This window comes from Schistocerca gregaria, chromosome X, assembly GCF_023897955.1.
Source record: "Schistocerca gregaria isolate iqSchGreg1 chromosome X, iqSchGreg1.2, whole genome shotgun sequence".
Taxonomy (NCBI): Eukaryota; Metazoa; Arthropoda; class Insecta; order Orthoptera; family Acrididae; genus Schistocerca; species Schistocerca gregaria.
Genome location: NC_064931.1, coordinates 436123332 through 436147259, shown reverse-complemented (window position 1 = coordinate 436147259; position 23928 = coordinate 436123332).

The following is a 23928-nucleotide window of genomic DNA, read 5'->3' as shown; positions in this document are numbered from 1 at the left end:
CCAGATGGACAATAACGACAATGACATTTGGGACCGTATACAGGCCCAACACTCCCTGTTATCAAATCGGACATCTTGTGTAACAGTCGGAGCTGTTGGCTTCCTCCTCTTCTTTTGTGGTGGTGTTATGTCCATTGAGGGCCTTCCTACTTTCCTTTTCCCTGAAAACATCCAACCATTGGCAATATCTGCCCTGAATGACTTCAATGAGGTCTTCTTGTCCAGAGAGTCTCTTCGAAATACCAGCCAGGTATTTACAACACTCAGATCTAGCATAAATGTACCAACGCCTAGTTTTCATTGGTATTCTGTAGAACTCTACCAGCATACCATCAAGATCAACTCTTCCTATATGCTTGTTGTACTGACGTACAATACTGGGACAGGGCACATCAATTCTTCTTTCTTCATTGCTGTCCCATCGTTTTACTGTTGATTGTGGTTGGACGCCACAAAATGAGCTTGCAAGTATCACAATTTTATTGTCTGCCCACCTTACTAAAATGAGGTCTGAGTGCCTGTTCTTCCTGCAGTCACAGCTGCCTCATCCTTTTTTCAGTAACTGCTTCTCGTCTTGTAGAGGACAGTTCTTTATTCAGTTCTTCCTTATGGTGTCCATTGACTCAATGTTTTGATTTTTTAAAAGTATGTTATAAGTTCAAGGCTGCAAAAGAACTTGTCAAAATAAACTCTGGGAGAAATAGCTCTTGGAATACTTTTGCAAAGTGTAACCACAACTTGTCCTCCAATTCCAAATACCTTCTCGTCATCAGCTAGATCAGTTATCATCCCCTTGCCAGTATAGGGAAGAAAATCATAGACAACACCAGACACACCAGCTCGAACAAAAATCCTAAAACCCCATTTGTGTGGCTTGTTTTGAATATATTGGCGCAATTTACCTGCTCTTGTACCTTTATATGGAACCATTACCTCATCTACAGAAAATTCCGACTCTTGTTTCTGTTCACGGCAGGTCTTATTTTGAAAAGTCTTCCAGAAGAGTTCACAGCATTCTCATTGTTCGTAAAATGCAGGTATTGGCGGAGTTTCTGAAAGCGCTTCAAACTGAAAATTCTGGTGATTTTTTTCACAATTCATTGACTGAGACGAATAGTCAGCGTACGAAGGCATAGAAACAAGACCCATGTATATCAGAACACCGAAAAATTGTTCCATTTCATTTATATTGGTGTTTACTGACGTCGTAGTTCGTTGCACAGAGTATAAGTACGTTTCCTGCACAATTTTGTCAATTAGTTCTGAATCAAAGAATCTTCTGAAATAACCCAGTGGTGTATCGCCTTCATCAGAAAACACAGGAGAGAGACTTTCTGCCCTAGCCATTATATCTTCCTTTATCCATATGAAGTAGAAGTGACTGCTTTTGTAATTTTCTTTTTCCCTTGACTGGCACTTGCATTAGAAGGATTCACTGCAGAAGGTCCTTGCACATGTTCAGCTTCTGATATTTCACTTCCTGAATCAGAATCAGTGTCTGGTATAACTACGTTATGGAACTGAGATTGGCACTCTGGAATATAGTCTGGATCATCATCACTACAGTGTGCCAAAACTTCGAGTTCAGAGTCTTCAGATGCGCTTAGATCAGACAAAGCCAGGTTTTCTGGTGGAACTACTATTCTCTCGCTTTTTTAATTCCATAAAATATTCTGGAATCCATAGCTAAAAAGACCCTGAAAATAAAAATGTCTGCTCTGTCACGCCGTAAGCATATGTAAGATACTAATGGCACATGTCCCAACTATTGGCAATGTTGCTCACAGGCAACATAAAAGTTTTATACTATTTACATAATTCAAAACAATATTAGATTGAAATATTTCTGCTGTAAGCTCACCTCTGGGTATTTCTTGAAGAAAATCTGCTGAGATTACTGCCAATATATTGAAATCCACTCTTTCAGAACCAAAATAAGACACCCCTGTTGCTCACACGGGGAGATCTCTGTAACACCACTGCACAAACTGCCATCTCGTGTGGAAAACCTTTAACTATTACAACAGCTGGCATTCGCAGTGTATAAAGAAACATTGCTTGGAGGCAACAATGCCAGTAAGAGGCACTGGGAAGTGTTTGTTGTCACATAAGGCCAAAGTAAATTTGATGTTGCTCGAGAGCAACACTGCCAAATAAAGGGTTAATTTATGAGCATGAGTGTACATAATGTTACAATTAAAAGTGAACTATTGTTCAGCATTAATTCACAAGCACACAGTGCTATGTGCTGATCACTACAAAATCTACTTGTGTCAATGCTTTTGAACTTGTTTTCTGTCTTAATATATGCAACAACTCCTCCTTTTCCAATATGAGCTCTGCATGAGTAAGCTGCTAGACTGTAATGTTTTATATGTAACTTGTCTAACCCTGTGGTTATGTGGTGCACTGACAGGCACAGTATGTCCGCCTTTTCCTCTAAATTTTGCAAGCAGGCAAGAAGTCTACCGTTCTGCTGCTGTTGAGGCATTTTGATTACATTCGCCATAAGTCAAAAGTATGTCTACCTATTCTTCATTAGTAAATGGCACTATACTCCTGAAAAATAACCACGCATTACGAACGATTCGATTGTGTGGACATTGTACAAGCAACATACTGTAAATGAATTGCAGGATTCCTTATTACAAACTTGATCTATGCAGACAATCGTTCCATGACACTTCGGTTAACTCCTCTGAAGAGCAACATACTACTGCCAGCGTATCTCCTGCTTCAAAGATACACGTTTCTTTTGAGAGCAGTCTTTAAACATCTTGTACACTCGTACATATTAACCTACTGTTCATAACCAATAAATTATGGTCAGGGTCCACATCTGCCGCTCGAAATGTCTTACAATTTAAAACCTGGTTCCGAAATTTCCGTCTTACTATTACATAAGTAATCTAAAAGCTTCCGGTGTCTCCAGGTCTCTTCCACGCAATAACCTCCTTTCATGATTCTTAAACCATGGGTTAATTATGGTTAAATTAAGCTTTGTGCAAAATTCTACCAGGTGGTTTCTTCTATCATTTCTCTCCCTCAGTCCATGTTCACCTACTGCTTTTCCTTCTCTTCCTTTTCCTACTACCGAGTTCCAGTCCCCCATGACTATAAAATTTTCGTCTTCTTTAATTATCTGAATAATTACTTTTCTCTCATCGTACATTTCTTTAATCTCGTCCTCATCTGCGGAGCTGGTTGGCATATAAACTTGTGCTACTGTGGTGCGTGTGGGCTTCGTGTGTATCTTGGTTACAATAAGGCGTTCACTATGCTGTTCATAGTAGCTTATCCGCATTCCTATCTTTTTAATTCATTATTAAGCTGATTCCTGTATTACTCCTATTTGATTTTGTATTTATAACCCTGTACTCACCTGATCCCCAACGGCCTTGCCGCAGTAGTAACACCGGTTCCCGTCAGATCACCGGAGTTAAGCGCTGTCGGGCTGGGCTACCACTTGGATGGGTGACCATCCGTTCTGCCAAGCGCTGTTGGCAAGCGGGGTGCACTCAGCCGTTGTGAGGCAAACTCAGGAGCTACTTGATTGAGAATTTGCGGCTCCGGTCTAGGAAACTGACATATGGCCTGGAGAGCGGTGTGCTGACCACAGCCCCTCTGTATTCACATTCAGTGACGCCTATGAGCTGAGGATGACACGGCGGCCGGTCGGTGCCGTTGGGCCTTCATGGCCTGTTCGGGAGGAGTTTAGTTTAGCTTATTCACCTGATCGGAAGCTCTGTTCCTCCTGCCACCGAACTTCACCAGTTCCCAACTTATCCATTTCCCTTTTAAAGTTTCTAACCTACCTGCCCGATTAAGGGATCTGACATTACACTCTCTGATCTGTAGAACACCAGTTTTGTTTCTCTTGATCACGACGTCCTCCTGAGTAGTCCCTACTAGAAGATAAGTAAGGGGGATTAATCTACGTCCGGAATATTTTACCCAAGAGGATGCCATCATCATTTAACCATACAGTAGAGCTGCATGCTCTCGGGAAGAATTAAGGCTGTAGTTTCCACTTGTTTTCAGTCGCAGTACCAGTACATCAAGACCGTTTTGGTTGAAGTTACAAGGCCGGATCAGTTAATCATCCAGACTACTGACTTGCAACTACTGAAAAGGCTGCTGCCTCTCGTCCGGAACCACACGTTTGCGTGACTATCCTTTCGATATTCACTTAAAATTTCCCCAAAAATGTCACTGCTAACAATTTCAGGTTTCAACAAGCTTTCTGCACCTAGTATTTTCAAACTCTGGCACTTTGTTGCGAATTCTTCGGCAGTTTACCATCAGGATTTTAATATTCTCACCTGTGAGAGGCATCTCTCTCGGTCTTACACTGGTACTTCTGGGTTTCCTACATTTGTCGTTACCTGGATTGGATGGAGAGTCGCCTAATCTAAAAAATCCTTGTGTGCATCCCACATACAGACCGCTACCTGAGTAGCAGCCTTAGATGTGCGGCGCACACCAGACACATTTAGGGGGACCCTACAATTCTCAAGCCTATGGCGCAAGTCCAGGAATTCGCTGCCTAGCTTGTCACACAATCTTCGAAGTCCCTGGTTCAGTGCTTCCACGCGATTCAGAACCGCCGGCCGTGAGGACCGAGCGGTTCTAGGCGCTTCAGTCTGGAACCGCGTGACTGCTACGGTCGCAGGTTCGAATCCTGCCTCGGGCATGGATGTGTGTAATGTCCTTAGGTTAGTTAGGTTTAAGTTCTAGAGGACTGATGACCTCAGATGTTAAGTCCCATAGTGCTCAGAGCCGTTTTGATTCAGAACCAAAGGGCCATGATCAGTTCTGGGGACAATGCTGCAAATTGTGAGCTTCATTGGCTCTCCACGCGCAAGACTGGTCTACTCAAACTTCTCTGCCAGTCGCTGGAAAGACCCAAGCACGACCACGGAGCCCAGGCGACAGGCTTCACTTATTCCAACGTGCACCACAATCTGCAGCTGGTTGCACCTTATTATTTCGATAGGTGCTGGAATAATCTCTTGAACATGTTGAAAGAGGCCCCCATGCATACACACTGAGTGCACGTAGTGTCCTGTTCCTTGCAACCATTTCCCTAAGGGGTACCATCATTTGCCTTAGATTTGAACTGCTGATGATTAATAGGATCCTACCCTTTAGTGTTTGCGTCCTGTTGACACTGGACAAAACAGGTTTCCCCAAAACAGGTGAAGTGAGTCCCACTGGCTCAGTTTCTGTTTCAGTGGAAGACAGCACCTCAAACGTGTTGGTTGGGGGGATGGGGGGTTCGGTATAACGCCCTGAGTCCTCCCTGGCCCCCGCCCACCCTGTACACTCAGATCTACCACTGATACGTCACTCGCAGTCAAGTGAACATGTAATTGTTCTTGCAAACCACAAGCGCCAGAACCAAGATGAAGAACGCAAGAGCAGAGAAGTCCGTGAGACGAAGTCGGCCAATGGTGCGCTGATTAGGACCACACCACGACAGGAGTGCCCTCTAGCCGAAGAGAGTATAAGCGCCGCTCCTTCCAGCCTCGGGCGGACAGTATTAGCAAAGTAGTAGGAGAGTACTATGACATCAGTGACGTGTGTCCATATCAACTGCTTACAAGGACCTTGTATACAGCAATGGACTTTGATTATTTGCATGCCGCCCATCGCTTGCGGCACCGTTGTAAATTCGAAGTTAAGTATTGTTTATCTTCTTATTTGTAAATAAAAACTATTAATGTGATTTGCTTGTATTGTTGTATAGCTACCTGAGAAACTTAAGCTACCATTAGGCACCCTATAAGCGACGAACGGGCAGGACCCCACAGTAATGACAGACCCTGTACTTTCTGCAGAGGAGACAGGATCCATAGGAGAGAATAATACTTGAGGTATTTCCGGTACCGGTATCACAGGTAAACAGCTCTCGGAAGCTCTTCCAACCCACCGATTTGCAGCTGCTGCAAATCGTTTGACAGTAGTCAGGGCGATTTCCAGGTGCTTATGAATGTCAGCCAACTCATCCGGTGTTTGAGAATAGCATTCGCAGTGGGGTTGCATTTTAGCTGGTGCAGTGTATTACAAGGCAGTGGATAAATAACTTTACATGAAGCCCAGTGATAATCTTTTAATCTGTTGAGGTGAGTTGCTTTCTTCTTATTTCCTGTTGATGTTCTTTTTACATTTCCTACGCGTTACTATTTATTTCATTTTGTGGTTGTTTTGTTAGATTTTACTTTTGAATCGCCCACAGCCCCCCCTGTCTCATGGCAATCCCCTCAGATTCAATATTTGTTATTACGAAGTACCGATACTCCATATAATTAATAGTTTACAATGTGTGGTGTTGCAGCATTATTTAAAAGTCATCTGTGGTTTTTTCACTTACTCGTGTAAACTATGATAATAATGTGATTCACACATATATTTTTCCTTTGTGCTGTGTTTTATCTTCATTTCTTTGCTATGTGATTCGTGGCCACATAATTAATCGTATGAACTGTGATTGTAATTTATTGCATGTATGTCTATTACCTTTTTTCTGTGATACATTCGGTTTTTTTCTTTTTTTTACGAATCACCACAAGTTTACATGCCAACCAGTTCCGCAGATGTGGAAGAGATTAAAGAAATCTTCGGTGAGATAAAAGAAATTAGTATCGTTTTTCCCGTGGACAGAATTTGTGTACTTAATCTATTGGTGTCTGGGTTATTCCATGTCTTGTAGCTAACTGAGACGGGATGTGGGTACTGGTCCGGTATTCAACTAGTCGGATATGCTAAACGGCTTAAAATGCACGTGCTGGCTGTCCAGCACACCTACCCTCGTCGTTAATCCGCCGAATCCCAGAGGCTACATGCTAATACACATAGCTGTACTGGCGGGTTGCTGTGAAGAACGCTAACAGAGAAAATTAATATGAACAGACCCCTGCAGTTTCCAGTCTACCACAGTAACAATATTCTCAAATTGCTATCACCAGGACACTTCTCTGTTCTGTTTCAAAATCTGAATAAATATGCGTAGAACTCTTCAAAATATACCGATATTAGTCCTAGTTATGTCTAAAAACGACTACGCCATTCTGCGACTAACAAGGCTGTCAAATTTCGTCCTTACCTGTATGTTCGTGGTGCACAAGAAATTAAATTTGTAACTAGCATTTCTGCAGTAGTTACAAGGAACAATAATGATCATGACTTAATATTAATTTTTTTGGTACTCCATACCAATTTTGAAGGAACTTAATGGATAAAATATAACTTGTATTCATTTACAGATGCTTAGTCATATTAGAATCGCTTCCAATCCGCGATTCAGCGCTCGTGTCGCAAGCCAATAGAAGCGGTGGCAAGCACCAGGCAGTTTCAAGCCCGGCAGCCAGGTGAAAAATATCACATATCGTAATCGTTTTTCAGAAAGTTCCAGTATATGTGGCAAGAAATTAGGTCATGTTTCGACATAACACGGAGATTCGAGTCCTCCCTCGGGCATGGGTGTGTATGTTCGTCCTTAAGATCCTTTAGGCTAAGTAGTGTGTAAGCTTAGGGACTGATGACCTTAGCAGTTCAGTCCCATAAGATTTCACACACATTTGAAAATTTTTTCCTTGCGTTACGAAGATAGCAAAATGCTACCATCACTGGTAACCATACCTAAAACCTACAGCCTGGAACGTAAATCCCCATTGGTAGAAGTAGTAAGGCACTTTTGTGTGGGTTGAAACAGCAGGAAGTGTGTGAACATTGAAAACAGTACCATATACGAACGCTGATAACTAGAATTAATGAGACGCGCTGGTACATGTCGAGCAGCGGAAAATACCTGAAAATAGCAAAAATTATCGAATTTGTCAGAAAAATGCAATAATTTATAAAATTACTAAATTCTTGGCCAGAATCCAGGACACCCTAAACGCTAAACCTTATAGTTAGAACGTGAGGCATGCGCTGATATATCCGACAATTTCCGAAATGAGCATAAATTGGGAAAAAATGTAAACGTCAAGACTCGAATTCAGAACCTCTTAGGTGACAGGGGAGAGTGATTGTAAGGGAGATGTTGGGGATGGGAAAGTACGTTAAGTAGGTATCGGCGTTTCTAAGATTAGTGAAAGTAGCTCAAGGAACTGTTAGGTTATTTGAACTGATCCTCTGGATCAATAACTAGTGCCCTGTACTAAGCGCCTCATGCGATTACGTTAATAATTGTCTGTCGAGGCTTACTTTCAAATCAAATATGTTAATTCTAGATTTTATTAAAATAGCTTCTTTGTTTCTCAATGAAACGACCACACAAACAATAGTGCTCATAAGCGAATTTAATTTTAAGAGTTACGGTCATATAAACTGCTAGTTGCAAGTTAATTTAGTTAATACACACGAATAGCGAAACATGTGAACCATTCCAATATTTGTTTGGACTACTTTGGGGAAACATGCAAGGTACAAGCAGCAACTTAAACCGTAGAATTTCAGATGCAGTCCTTCCCACTAACAGCGCGTAGTTTCGTTGTTTGTCTGCTCATTGCAAGTAGAGGCTCGCAGTTAATTGCTCGTAATATGCGAGACCACGGGATGCTGAGAACTGGCGCAACGCGAAGATTGTTTCCGCGCTCTACTCGTTGATGTATCAGGCCGCCGACGTAAAGATCCCGTCTTTGATTGTCATTCAATACCACCGTTTTCCATTGGCTCGATATGTACTGTAGCAGCCGAGAAAACCGTTGCTCATGATTTTAACGCTCGTTTTGACACTACCTGGCTCTATAGCCGAAATCACTAGCACACGCCTGTACGATGTCGCTCGACTAGAAGGTAAAACCTATTTGAATCCTGGTGGTCTAAAATTAGCACTGCCAGAGTTTGGCCGGCACCAGGAGGAGATGTAGTGACGCAAAGTTCCGCCTGCCAGTCTTTGCCCCAATGTCCTGGATTAAATTCCAAACCTCTCCGCAGTGTATCATGAAGTGAGGGCACGCGACACTGCTAATGGTGATCCGTCCGTCGTTTGGGGACGTTCAACTCGGCGGTCCCCTTGGTGCTATTCGGAAGAGTAGGTTATTTGCCGGTATTGGGTCTCAACCTTTCCCTTCTCCTCATTCGCAACACTACAGTGTACAAGCACTCATCACAGCCATCCACACTGTATAGATACACAGTTGATACTTCATAACAGGTAAGAGGAAGACAATGGCAACCCCTCCCCCCCCCCCCCCCCCCCAAGGACCGTGTGTAGAACGGTGATGAAGGTTTCCTACATAGAGTTTTTAATGCTCACAGCCTAACAAAAAAGGGGAAGCATCCAGCAGAGAAGGAGGAAACGAAGTCAGACTTCACAGGTTGAGAGCATATGTGTTGTCACTTCAGTGATTAAAAATCGAATCAGGTTTACTAAGAAATTGGCAGTATGAGCCTACTTTACAGTATGACGTTGCACTCACTTTGGATCGATGTATGCCCTGATTCGTTTGGGAAGGGTGTCGTAAAGCAGTTGTATTCTCTCCTGGAGCGAGTTGGCCCACAACTGTTGTAACTGGTATTTAATATCCTGAATGTAGGCACTAAGATAGAGCTATGTCGAAGATGGTCCTACACATGTTCTGTCAGGGAGATATCTGAGGGTCTTGCTGGCCACAGAAGTACCTCAACTGACGTAGGCTGTTAATAGAGACACGTGCTATGTGTGGATGAGCATTGTCCTGCTGAAAAATGGTACCACATTACTGTCACAAGAGAGGCAACACATAAACACACAGGATGGTCGTGATGTACCGTTGTGCTATGAGAGTTTCGTCAATCACTATCGGACGTGACTTGAGTCATACTGATGGCTCCCAGCCGGCCGTTGTGGCCGTGTGGTTCTAGGCGCTTCAGTCTGGAACCGCGTGACCACTACGGTCGCAGGTTCGAATCCTGCCTCGGGTATAGATGTGTGTGATGTCCTTAGGTTAGTTAGGTTTATGTAGTTCTAAGTTCTAGGGGACTGATGACCACAGATGTTAAGTCCCATAGTGCTCAAAGCCATTTGAACCATTTTTGATGGCTCCCAACACCATCAACCCAGGAGTAATACCGCTATCTCTCCAAAATATTGAAAGAATGGGACCTCTCCCCAGGTCACTGCTGTGGCCGAATGGTTCTAGGAGCTTCAGTCTGGAACCCCACGACCGCTACGGTCGGAGGTTCGAATCCTGCCTCGGGCATGGGTGTGTGTGATGTCCTTAGATTAGTTAGGTTTAAGTAGTTCCAAATTCTGGGGGACTGATGACCCCAGATGTTAAGTCCCATAGTGCTCAGAGCCATTTGAACCATTTTTGAGGTTTTCGAAACGTTGGACATACTAACTGCTGAATTACAACGATTTTGTGACGACGACGATGTACTAAATTCAGTAGCGAGTCCTTATGGCTTGGATGTAGACAAAATGGTACCGTTGAAAATTTAGGTAAGTGTGAGAAAATTAAACAAAGCTATTCTACTACTTGTAAAATATTATTGTTTTTTAAATTATGTACAATAGGTAATTTCAACCATTTTTCAGATCTTACAGTTCCATAGGATAAGAAGCTACTGTGGTCAGATCTTCGCCGCGAGGATGAAATGGAAAACACAATGCAAGTTTTGTATAGGCAACTGGAGATGTTCTAAGATACATATGAACTTCTGCCAGGAAGAGGGTTACTATGGGTACGTAGCAGTTGAGGTACTGCATAAGAGGGTGTTTATGTTGTCGGGTGTTTGGAAGAGGAATGTGGGAGAGTGAAGAGAAATGACGTTCCAGAGCAAGTCTTAGGCTGTGAGTGGAGAGGAATGGCGAAGAAGGGAGCCGTGACCGAGGTAGGTGGGGTGTGTTCTGTTTTATGTGGTAGGATGGGTAAGTATCAGGGCGGATTTCATGGTTGGGTAAAGGAAGGCGATTAAAATTTCACTGGGATAGGATGTGGAAAGTGAGGAGGTGCAGCGTTGGGGGAATGTGGAGTAGACGCGAGACAGAATGCCAGGAGCAGTGAGCGGAGGGGAAACTAGGGGTGGGTAGTATCGAGTTTACAGGTAACGAAGGACATTCGGAGGTGTTCAAGATGGAAGAGGGGGGAGCGGAATTTTGTAAGCTGGTAGAGGATGTGAGTGAAGGACCTTAAGCAGATTCGAAAGGTTAGGCAGAGTGCATAGTGTTCGAGGACAGAGCGTGATGAAAGGAGGGAGGTGTCGAAGTCCATGCCACATTTGCATAGCAGAGGATGGGTCGAATCAGGGATTTATAAGCGTGGAGGGTTGTGCAATCCCCATGATCGGCCAGTGAGTAGTTTTAGTAATTTTAGTCTATTGTGGGCTTTCCGTTGAATAGTTACAAGATGGGGCTTCCATGTCAGTTGGGGACCAAGTCTTAAAATTTTTTGGAAATCTGTGGTAAGGTCTTATAGGGCAAAACTACTCAGGTCATCGGTCCCTAAGCCTACACACTACTTAACCTAACTTAAACTAACTTACGCTATGGACAACACACACACCCATGCCCGAGGCAGGACGCGAACCTCCGACCGGGGAACCGCACGGACTGTGAAACGTCCCCTTAGAAAAATTATACAAGACTGTGCTTAAACTGAAACACAATATTTTTGGCGCAACGCAATCTGACTTCCAAAAATCCCTGCGAAAGAATGGCCCTGACTAACATTAACCTATACGTTTCACAAATCACTTACCTCACAAAAATCTTCGTTACTCAAGCTACTGCAATACATCGAGCGCCACTACTGCCAGCTAAATAAAAGATTCAAACTACTGAAGGCACTAACTACTGATAGGCATAGTTAGCAAATGAAAGATTTTAATACAGAACAAACAATGTATTTACCTTAATAGTCATAATATATATATCAGTTCATGACACCAATTCTTACAAATTTCAAAACTCCGCCATCTCTCTCCCCACGTCCACCACTGCTGGCGGCTCACCTCCAACTGCGCAGCGCTACGCGCTGTTAACAGCCAACAGCCCAACACTACAATGGCGAGTATTACAACAATGCCAACCAGCCACAGACTGCCCACAGCAAAGCCAGTGATTTTCAAACAGAGGTGGTGTTACAAATAAAAAAATCTAAACAGCCTACTTACATAGCCCCCATGCTCCCCACAAAAAATTTTACAAATTGTTTTGGGCAGTGGCCAATACATATTTGTAAAAAAAATTTTCACAATTACAATAACAAAGAAATCATTTGCACACACTTATCGATACAATGTTGGTCAACAGCTAAAATTTTCTCACAGTCCACAAATACAGTCCTGATCATTCATCACAGTAAAATAGCAGTGTTTTTGTTCAATGTCTGAGCAGTAAAAGAAAATGCACGTGGAAGTAGTGGATTTCCATGCAGTCTTGAAGAAGTAGTGTTGTCCTTCCAACGGAAGACAGTGCTGACTCTTGACATGCTGACAGGTAATGGGCCACAGCACCGTCAGTCGACGTTGAAGACTATCGGTAGGTAGGTCATCACAGAGCAGACCCACTGTAGTCCTGGTAGAGATTACTATTGGTGGGCCACCAGAGGTGCAGACCCGCTGCAGTCCTTGTAGAAATAATGGTATTGGTGGGTCAAAAGGTGTAGACCCACTGTAGTCCTTGTAGAGATGGCCAGCAGCCATCTGTTTGACTGTGCAGGCGCACAATCACCATTGAAGAGTCTTGCGGATAATGTAGCAAGTCCATAACCACCACTTGTGCACTCACAAAAATTGTTTTTGAAATGTCCTTACAACCAGCAATGCTGTTATCCAGTCCCTTACTGAATTATTAACACACGTGCAAACACTATCAGTCCCTACTTCTCACATATTGTCCATATACTATGACCAACAGAAACGTGTGCAGTGAAATGTAATTTACAAGTTACTTAATTTGATGAACTGGTGTCAATTACAATTTTATAACATAAGAATACAATAACAAAGGTACGAAATACATCTTTAAAGAACATAACAATACAGATAACATTTGTAGTAATAGGGGGTTTACAAAAGAATCGAAATAACAAATACATCAGTGTTACAAAAATTACGACATAAGTACATACATAAAAGATCAGAATAACTTTTGAAACATCAACTTCACACATGAGCATTAGAACAAAACAGAATAAATAATGTGTAAACATCTTTACTAAGTAAATAACATGTTATTAATGCAAATTATATTTGAGGATAACAGTATTCCTCATCATAGTGAATGTAGCTTAGTATTAGAAGAGAAAAAATTCTATGAAACAGTACACAGAGACAGGAAGAAAATAAATACACAAGGGTACACAAACACGTAGTGGGATAACACAAAAGGAAAGGAGAGGGTTTGTTTTCAGGGTAACATTTGGTACTGCAGTCCAACCCAAAACTTCATTCTATAGATCGTCCCTCTTATTTCAACATTTGCTCCAGCCAAACAAAAGAAAAATCCTATCCAAGCATGCTTTCTGTATCCTGTTCACACCCTCTTTCAAAAATAGTTTTCTTCACTGTACACTACTTTTTTTGGCCAAACCATTTTCTTATAGCTTCTCAATGCTTTTCTTCCAATTCGTCATAGTTAGTTTCTTATATAGTCTACCCCCTCTTAAGCTAACTTAAACCTACTGAGCTCAGATGCTAAACTAAGGTACGACGCAATGCAGCAGCACAAAACAATTAATCTAAACGGCAATGACAAAAAAAAAATGAAAATTGGCAAAGCAAGCTACAGTAAATCTAAATTACCAAGCAATCCAACATTACAACTAATATGAGCCAATGTGCAGCAACAAGAAAAATAAACCAGTAGTAAAACTGGCTTAACAGAGTAATACAAAGTGAAATTTAGTAACACTATGCCTGGCAAACAGCAGCAGCACATGCAATAACTTATATCTAAACATGACAAAGCTCAAGCAGAAAAAATATTACACTAAAGACAACAATGCAGATAAGGGAAATGTATATTCACATCTGAATGTCTATGTAATTAAAGTGGTGCACCACAAAAACTAATGCTACAACAAATTACCAAGTACTTGAAAAGAAAATTATATATACAGTTACTGTTATTAGTAGCTTCTTATTGCTCTTTCCATTCCAAGAGCTCCTTTTTCGAAGAATGTGGATCATAAAATAATTATTTAATAGATCTGTTGACAGAAAGTGATCACATTAGCAAATGCATTTAATTTTATTTTATAAAACCAATGCTGCAACACAGCTGGAAACCAGATATCAAATGAAATAAGCAACTATGAAAGGCAAAGCATAAAAATATCATTCAATAGTCATGCGACATTTCATAAGTTAGTACAAATTCTCTCAACTCTTGTAGAAAGACGCTTGTCATTATCAGGTGTGCAGAAGTAAATAAGTATCTTTTCCAAGTAATGAGCGTGTCGTTTTTGCGATGCTTTCTACGAAGGAATGTCAATAGCGAGGATAATGGCCTCCCTTTTTTTTTCCCTTGTGCCTCTGAAAGGCACACACTAATGACTTGTTTCCAGGTGGCTGTCGCGCAGCTGGGTGCCTATGACGCATTACGTGCACGTGGTCACTAAACTTTCTTACCGAAATATTTACGACACCAGTTTCCGCTACAGTGGCAGTCTCATATAAAAAATTTCACAGGTCAAGAATTTGAGTTACAAATGTGTAGAAAATAAAATCCTATAAATATAATAAGAGTCCAAAAAATTTTCGTCGGCATTGTAATACATTCACGCAATTACATACATTTCATAACTCTTAAAGTACGATTCTCGGTTTCCAACATTCTTTTTCACAAACCAGAGCCCCTAACCACTACTTATTATTCCTTACCTGATTCGTCGACACTTCTTCAATATTTCATCATAACAGATACGTAGCATAATCAAATAACTCATATAGCATCAGCTTAAACATACCTCAGCAGCATAATTCATATCGTCGTCGTAATAACATCATAACACCCCTCAGTCAAATCTCAAAAACGTCATAGCTTTCTCCAATAATTTCAAAACCTAAAAAATATTCTCTGCTCATGTCAAAAGTGTCAGCTACCTCAAACATACTTTAAAAATCAGAAATATGGTACCGATGTGTAAAGTTGTATAAGCAAATACCATATTAGCTAGGGCTCCTTGTGCTTGCCAAACACATGGTACACAAAGTAGGCGTGTAACCCCCTGAGGATTAATGTAATTATACCCTCAGGCGTTACACATTACAGGAATGGAGTGAAACGTATCACGGAAAACTTTCTATGTAATTCAAAAACCTTGAAAAATAAATGGTTCAAGTACAAAATTAATCACTCAAATGTGTGTCCTGTAGCGCTAAATGTGCGTCTTCCTGTAAGATAATTCTGTGGAAGTGTCGTAGTTATCGTCCTCCGAAAGCTAAGTTCTGCAGAAGTCAATGTACTTACCTCATGATAAATAAAAGTGAAATGCTTTGCGTATAAATATCTTAGTTATTACGCTTATTGCCGTGATGAAGAAAGTACTGTGCTGTAACGTATTGTTGTGCTACGGAAAAGGCTGTCTCGTTGTAGCTATACCACAAAAGTTACTACTAAAACATGTTTTCCTTTCCAGAAGAATTCAGAAAAAACTGTGCAGATATAAAACAGAAACACCGCAAAAGCAACATTGTAAATTGTCACTCATTAGTAGCGTCGTGATAAAATCGTGTAGCTGTCAAATAAACCAAATGCTAAGTCATCTTTAATCTCACCGAATGTACTTCAAATAAAGAGTATTTTTTCAAGTAAACCAAAATGTTGCATTAAAAACTCATTGGCAGTATATGTAAGCCTTATAGTCGTTACGTAATCGTGCAACTAACAAGCAAGAATGTAACCAATAACAACACTGTGTCGTCAGTACACTATAACAATGCATTCGTAATTTCTGTTTAAAAATGTTCCCTAGGTTCTAGACTGGATATTTAACTTCAACATTGGTGTATGTTAACAATTTCTTAAGTCTGACAAAGTCAAATGTAAAGTGAAAAATTTTATGGCAAAGACAAAAGTTAAAAACCAGATTATTTTTCAATAAACGGTATTACAAGTGAAATGTGGTGCCATCATTTACCCTTTCTAGTTCGCAGAGTTTTAACTTCAAAGCAATTATCATGTTGTGTACGTCGGTAAAGAATGCTAAAATTTTTCTCAAGGTTAGCGTCTTATGTTATTTTTCTCTGAGCCAGCCGGCGCACGTGGCTGCCTGCGGTGCGAGTCATTGTCTGTTACCTCTTTGTTGGCGCGCGTCGTTACTGGGATTAGGAGACCTAACTTCTACAAATTCACCTTGCCGAGAGGGTCCTGTCCTGTAGAAATCCCGCCAGTTCTGATGCAATTCAGATTTGTCGTTACGATCATATCGTCTGTCGTGATGTCGGTAGATTCCATAGTTTCTTTCTTGTCGGTCACGTGGTGGAGAATTTCTCTCTGAATCGTAACTGCGCGCTGGACCGTTGCGTTTAAAGTTATTCTGTCTCCCTTGATAATAATTATTTTGGTACCCATATTGTCTGTTTCTCTGATTGTTTCTGTGATAGTCACTACTGCGGTGAGGTGATCTTTCCCTGTAATAATTTTTACTCTGCCAACGGTTATCATACGGGCGGTGTCTGTTTTGGTCACGATTTGTGTTGTGAGAATAGCCTTGTCGTGTCCAGTTATTATTTCTTTCATCGCGGAATTGCGACGGATGTGACCTGTAATTGTTGTGTTCCTGTTTTCGCGTTGCGCGATTGTCAGTGCCAATTTCTAATTCTTGTAAGAGTCCCTGAAAAGCTTCAATGTCGTCTTTGCAACGTCCTGCCAAAATAATATGTCGTAAATGTTCAGGTAATTTGACTAAGCAAATGCGGATTAGTTCTGAGGGGCTGTATGGGTTTGACAGATACTGATTCTTGTGCAACATGTCTTCAAAATATTTCACAAGACTGGAAAATTCAGATTGTTCGAATTTTTTCATCATTATGATGCCATGTTTTACTCGGTCTTGTGTGGCTTGAGACCAGTATGCTGAGAGGAAGGCATGATAAAATTCTCCTTCACTGTGATAATCGTGAATGAGCGACCGCATTCTTACAGCTGGTTCATTCTCTAAGTAGCCACACATAAATTCTAATCTGTGCTCTAATGACCAGTTGGGGAAGAAACAATGAGAGAATTGATGAAGCCATGCTTGTGGATGAATGTCGTTGTCAGAATTCTTAAATGTTTTGAATTTACGTGTAGTAATGAACAGCTTATAGTCAAAATCATCATGTTGGCGAGTCGCATGTCGGTCATTGTTACGTCGTTTCGGCGGTCCCATCTCAAAACTCGGTGTACCTTGCCAATTTCTTTCATAATTTCCGAAGTGTCCTGTGTTATTATTTTGTGGTTGTTCTGTATTTCTATGTCCCTCTTCCCGTATTGGAGCGCGAGTGTCCTCTGAAATATGTAATTCTTGTATTACTTGAGCCAACTGATCTTGTACTTCCCGCATTTCTCTTTTGTACTGTGTGTTGATTTGATTTTGATTCTGTTTGAATCTTCTAATCTGTTCATACTCTTCAGTGTCAGTGAAGCCTACAGGTTCTGTGTCATTCAGATCATCATCTACCTTTGTAGATAAGTTAGTGAACTGATCTGAAAGTTCGGCTACTTTATCCGATAGTGAAATTATTTCCTCTGTGTGTTTTTCTGAACCAAGTTTCAGAGTGTCCATTTGTGTTGAAATCGTATCTACTGTATCCTTTAAGTTTTGCTGAGTTTTTGCAAGTTGCGTAACCGAATCGGTAGATGCAACTGAGTCAATTTTAGCTTGCAGCGTCTCATTATTTTCATGAACAATAGTTTGCAGTTCTTTTATGGCTGATTCGTGATTCTGTAATGTATTTTCATGCCGCGAAAAAATAGGTTGGAAATGCTCACAAATTTGTGGTTTTACGTCATTACAGACTTTTTGACATTTTGATTCGATTTTATGCAACTCAGTAGTTATATCTTCACGTGTTTGTTCAAGCGCATGTTCCACTCAGTCTAACTTTTGAAGCTTTTGTTCCATCGTGTCTAACTTTTGAAGATTTGGTTCCATTGTGTCTAACTTTTGAAGATTTTGTCCCATTTGTTTCTGATTTTGTTCAAGCGTTGTGTCTAACTTTTGAAGATTTTGCTGTGTTTGTCTCTGATTTTGTTCCATTATGTCTAACTGTTGCTGTGTTTGTCTCTGATTTTGTTTCATTTGTTGCATTAATTGCAATAATAATGTATTAGTGTCTGGAATCTGTTCCTCTATGCTTTTCGGCAGTGCATTTGCACCGGCAACATTCACATTTTGACAAGCAAATAATGTGTCTTGACTTATTTGAGAAAACGGTGAGGACGCGAAACCTGAATGTACAGTATTTGCAAGATTGTGTCCTATCATTTCGGATTCCTGACGGGAGCTGTTGCCGACCGATCGATCGATAATGCTTCTCTGTTCACTAATTGTTTGACTGTCTACACCCTTGTTTGACGCCCGCTCCATTTCCCTATGCATAGTTATCAAACTACTACTTAGAATGTCTGTTAATTCATTACACAGTGGTCCTGGTAAGCTACGCTCGTCGTCACTATTATTTCTCAGTTTACTTTGGAGCCTAGTGTTACGTTTTTCACACGCCATTATTGTCACAATATTTCACACGACAACACAGAAAACCACAATTTGAAGAGCACAATAAGAGAACACATTAACGGTGCACTAATAATAATATCTAGTTAATTGCAAGCGCAGCTGCGAAATACTTGGTGCAACTCTACATGCATGCCACAACTGTACAACAATGAAAGACTACAACTACAAAGGAGATTCTCTCTACAATTATGTGCTAGCAATAAACAAAATCTACACTAATTACACAAACTACAAGAAAAAAATCAGAAGATTCCAGTGAGGTATCCTCGGATAAGGGTCGACATATGAAACGTCCCCTTAGAAAAATTATACAAGACTGTGCTTAAACTGAAACACAATATTTTTGGCGCAACGCAATCTGACTTCCAAAAATCCCTGCGAAAGAATGGCCCTGACTAACATTAACCTATACGTTTCACAAATCACTTACCTCACAAAAATCTTCGTTACTCAAGCTACTGCAATACAGCGAGCGCCACTACTGCCAGCTAAATAAAAGATTCAAACTACTGAAGGCACTAACTACTGATAGGCATAGTTAGCAAATGAAAGATTTTAATACAGAACAAACAATGTATTTACCTTAATAGTCATAATATATATATCAGTTCATGACACCAATTCTTACAAATTTCAAAACTCCGCCATCTCTCTCCCCACGTCCACCACTGCTGGCGGCTCACCTCCAACTGCGCAGCGCTACGCGCTGTTAACAGCCAACAGCCCAACACTACAATGGCGAGTATTACAACAATGCCAACCAGCCACAGACTGCCCACAGCAAAGCCAGTGATTTTCATACAGAGGTGGTGTTACAAATAAAAAAATCTAAACAGCCTACTTACAACTGTTACAAGGCGCTTCAGACCGCGCGGCTGCCGGCCGCGGTGGCCGAGCGGTTCTATGCGCGTAAGTCGGGAACCGCGCGACTGCTAAGGCCACAGGTTCGAATCCTGCCTCGGGCATGGATGTGTGTGATGTCCTTAAGTTAGCTTTGAGTAGTTCTAAGTTCTAGGGGACTGATGACCTCAGCTGTAACATTGTGTTCAGAACCATTTGAACCATTTGAAGCGCGCTGCTACCCCGCGTGGTATCAAGTGTTATTCCGAGGTATTTTAGTGTATTAGTTACCTAGATTGAACGGTCGTAAATGGTAAGGTAAAAGTTGTGGGAACGGAAACTGCGGGTGGTACGACCTACCATTATTGTCTGGGTTTTGGTAGGGTTGACTTTGAGGAGTCACTGTTGCTACCACTAAGTGAATTAATTGCGATGGAGCTGAAGGGAGGAACGCATTGTCAGCGTCATACTGGAGGAGACGAACAGGGATAGGGGCTTTGGCATATCAACACTGTAGAGGACATACAGGAGAGGAGAGGGGATGGATCCTTTGAGCACATCTGCAGTGCGACGGAAGATATGAGAATTGGAATTGTTGACGGCAATGTAAGACGGGCGGTTAGAGAGAAAGGATGAGATAAGATAGACATAATTTATGGGAAGTGCATAGATCTGGAGATTAAAGAGGACGTTAGAACGTCACACATGATCATAAGCTTTCTCAAGATCTGTAGAGACAAAAATGACGGATTTTCGGTTGTTGGTTTGGTGGAATAGGAGATGGATTAAGGTACATGTGTTGGTCATTGGAAGAAAATTGCGGCAGAAGCAACATTGTTAGAGAGGAACTGGTAAGTGTTATTGTAGGTGTTTATGGATATGGCGGGAGCGGATGGCCTCATAAACTTTGTTCAACACTGAGGTGTTGCTGATGGGACAGTAGGAGGAGGCGTCAGTGACAAGTTTATTAGGTTTGAGGAAGAGGAAGGGGGCGGGGGGGGGGGGGGGGGGGTTCGAGAGGTTTTCTACGGCTTAGGACAGAAGTCCGTGTGAAGGATTGTGTTATAAAGGTTGGATTTATGTTATAAAAGTAGGATTTCTAGGAAGGAGAGGGGGATTCTTTCAGGTGTCTACAGGTTATGCAGTCGTGACTTGGAAGCAGTTTTGTGTTTGTTATGGAGTTTCTGTTGTAGCTCTTCTATCTATCGCCGCCTCCGGATAATTAAATACCACCTCACTTACACTCACAAGTATGACGAAACTCAATTGATCAGATCAGATCAAGTAAAATTTTTACTTCCGCCCTAAATGTAACTACCGCTGCTCTACCTTAAATGCAGCTCGGCCCTACGATGCTCTGGTTTTCCGCCACAAGAAACTCAATGACAGCCATCTGCTTGAAATGCACGTCCGTTACAGACACCATTTGGAAAGCTATATACAACACTACCACTTTCACCATGAAACTGTAGGGGCTGTTGCGGGAATGTGTTGTCCCGCAACAAATTCCCATTTTTTCAACCGTAAATGCCTGAGAAAATAATTTCTTGCATTACATACGGATCGTTCCTCGGATATCACAGCGTGCACAGTTCGCCCAATATGGCGTCGAATGTAATAAGATCTGCACCAAGGCGGCCGGACCTGCCCCGCAAGGGGCCTCCCGGCCAATGACGCCAAACGCTCATTTCATTTCATTTAACAGCTTACGCAGAGTGGCGTGACAGTAACTGTGCGCCTATCCTCCTAATATGAGGTGTGCATCCTGTAATATTCATATGCGCCTCTGATATGAAATGCAATTGAGAGCTCGCCCTTCTGGTGATCCAGATCTTGTACTTATCTCTTTGTCAGGTCGTGATATCTAGCGAAACGAGTACTTTGTCTGGTAAACGATTTTTTTGGAGTTGGAGGGCACTGCTGTGTCTGGAAAAAAATTATTGCTGTCAGCATTTCTTCGTGTCTGTGTTCCACGAATTGCGCCCATGTTAGCACATTTTTTTATGTCAGCGCTCCAGAAATAACACCATCAGCATATTAAGGGGTTAACGTTTTCCGGTGCAATATTTTATTGTCCTTGTTATATTCCAAGTCACTACCCTTCCCTACCGGGGCTAGGGGGGCACTGCTTTCGGGCAATTTCCTCCTCATTCTAGGTCTGCGATCTGTAGTAAGAGGACCATAATTAATTTGACAAATAAGTCGTACAAATTGGCTGGATATACACTCCTGGAAATTGAAATAAGAACACCGTGAATTCATTGTCCCAGGAAGGGGAAACTTTATTGACACATTCCTGGGGTCAGATACATCACATGATCACACTGACAGAACCACAGGCACATAGACACAGGCAACAGAGCATGCACAATGTCGGCACTAGTACAGTGTATATCCACCTTTCGCAGCAATGCAGGCTGCTATTCTCCCATGGAGACGATCGTAGAGATGCTGGATGTAGTCCTGCGGAACGGCTTGCCATGCCATTTCCACCAGGCGTCTCAGTTGGACCAGCGTTCGTGCTGGACGTGCAGACCGCGTGAGACGACGCTTCATCCAGTCCGAAACATGCTCAATGGGGGACAGATCCGGAGATCTCGCTGGCCAGGGTAGTTGACTTACACCTTCTAGAGCACGTTGGGTGGCACGGGATACATGCGGACGTGCATTGTCCTGTTGGAACAGCAAGTGCCCTTACCGGTCTAGGAATGGTAGAACGATGGGTTCGATGACGGTTTGGATGTACCGTGCACTATTCAGTGTCCCCTCGACGATCACCAGAGGTGTACGGCCAGTGTAGGAGATCGCTCCCCACACCATGATGCCGGGTGTTGGCCCTGTGTGCCTCAGTCGTATGCAGTCCTGATTGTGGCGCTCACCTGCACGGCGCCAAACACGCATACGACCATCATTGGCACCAAGGCAGAAGCGACTCTCATCGCTGAAAACGACACGTCTCCATTCGTCCCTCCATTCACGCCTGTCGCGACACCACTGGAGGCGGGCTGCACGATGTTGGGGCGTGAGCGGAAGACGGCCTAACGGTGTGCGGGACCGTAGCCCAGCTTCATGGAGACGGTTGGGAATGGTCCTCGCCGATACCCCAGGAGCAACAGTGTCCCTAATTTGCTGGGAAGTGGCGGTGCGGTCCCCTACGGCACTGCGTAGGATCCTACGGTCTTGGCGTGCATCCGTGCGTCGCTGCGGTCCGGTCCCAGGTCGACGGGCACGTGCACCTTCCGCCGACCACTGGCGACAACATCGATGTACTGTGGAGACCTCACGCCCCACGTGTTGAGCAATTCGGCGGTACGTCCACCCAGCCTCCAGCATGCCCACTATACGCCCTCGCTCAAAGTCCGTCAACTGCACATACGGTTCACGTCCACGCTGTCGCGGCATGCTACCAGTGTTAAAGACTGCGATGGAGCTCCGTATGCCACAGCAAACTGGCTGACACTGACGGCGACGGTGCACAAATGCTGCGCAGCTAGCGCCATTCGACGGCCAACACCGCGGTTCCTGGTGTGTCCGCTGTGCCGTGCGTGTGATCATTGCTTGTACAGCCCTCTCGCAGTGTCCGGAGCAAGTATGGTGGGTCTGACACACCGGTGTCAATGTGTTCTTTTTTCCATTTTCAGGAGTGTACTAATATGCAGATGTTCCTCATTAAGGTGTAAATGCATCCGTTCTTGCAGAAAGGTACATGTGCAATGCAGATGTAACTTCAAACAGTAAATAATGGTGTAATACACTTTTTAACACTTACAATTTATTATACAAATTAATTCCAAACCCTCCTTTTTGGTCAATTGCATGAGTCTAATCAGTTGTAGGGGCCAGGTTCTTTTGTAAATAATGACAATGATGTAACAAATTTTCTAGTGGTCCATTAACAATAATTTTTTGTGAGTCATAATTTTCAACAATATCTTGGTGGTACTTTAAAAGATGACCTATCTGCACATGTGCACAGAACAACAGTTTTCAGCAGTCTCTTTCTTTATACTTTAAAAAATGACACATACATGTATATACGATAGTGGTATAGCACATTTCATATAGCAGTATTTTTTTTGTATTTTGATGATAACTGTATGCATTTTTATTAAACTAATACTGTTAGATACAGAGATACAATTTATTTATCAAACTTCAAATTTGATTAGCATTCCTAATCAGTTAGTGAATGAATACATTGCTGGTCTCACGGTATTAAGAAAGGTTTGAATAAACATTTTCATTACTAAATCGTACCCATCTTGTGTTAAGAACATTTATCATTTCACCAACCATAACCCTGCCTGTAATTTAATCAAGTTATAGAAAGTCAGGAGAACAATAACTGGATAATGCGACATGTATGTGTGTGTGTGTGTGTGTGTGTGTGTGTGTGTGTGTGTGTGAGTGTGTGTGCGTGTTTTTGGCC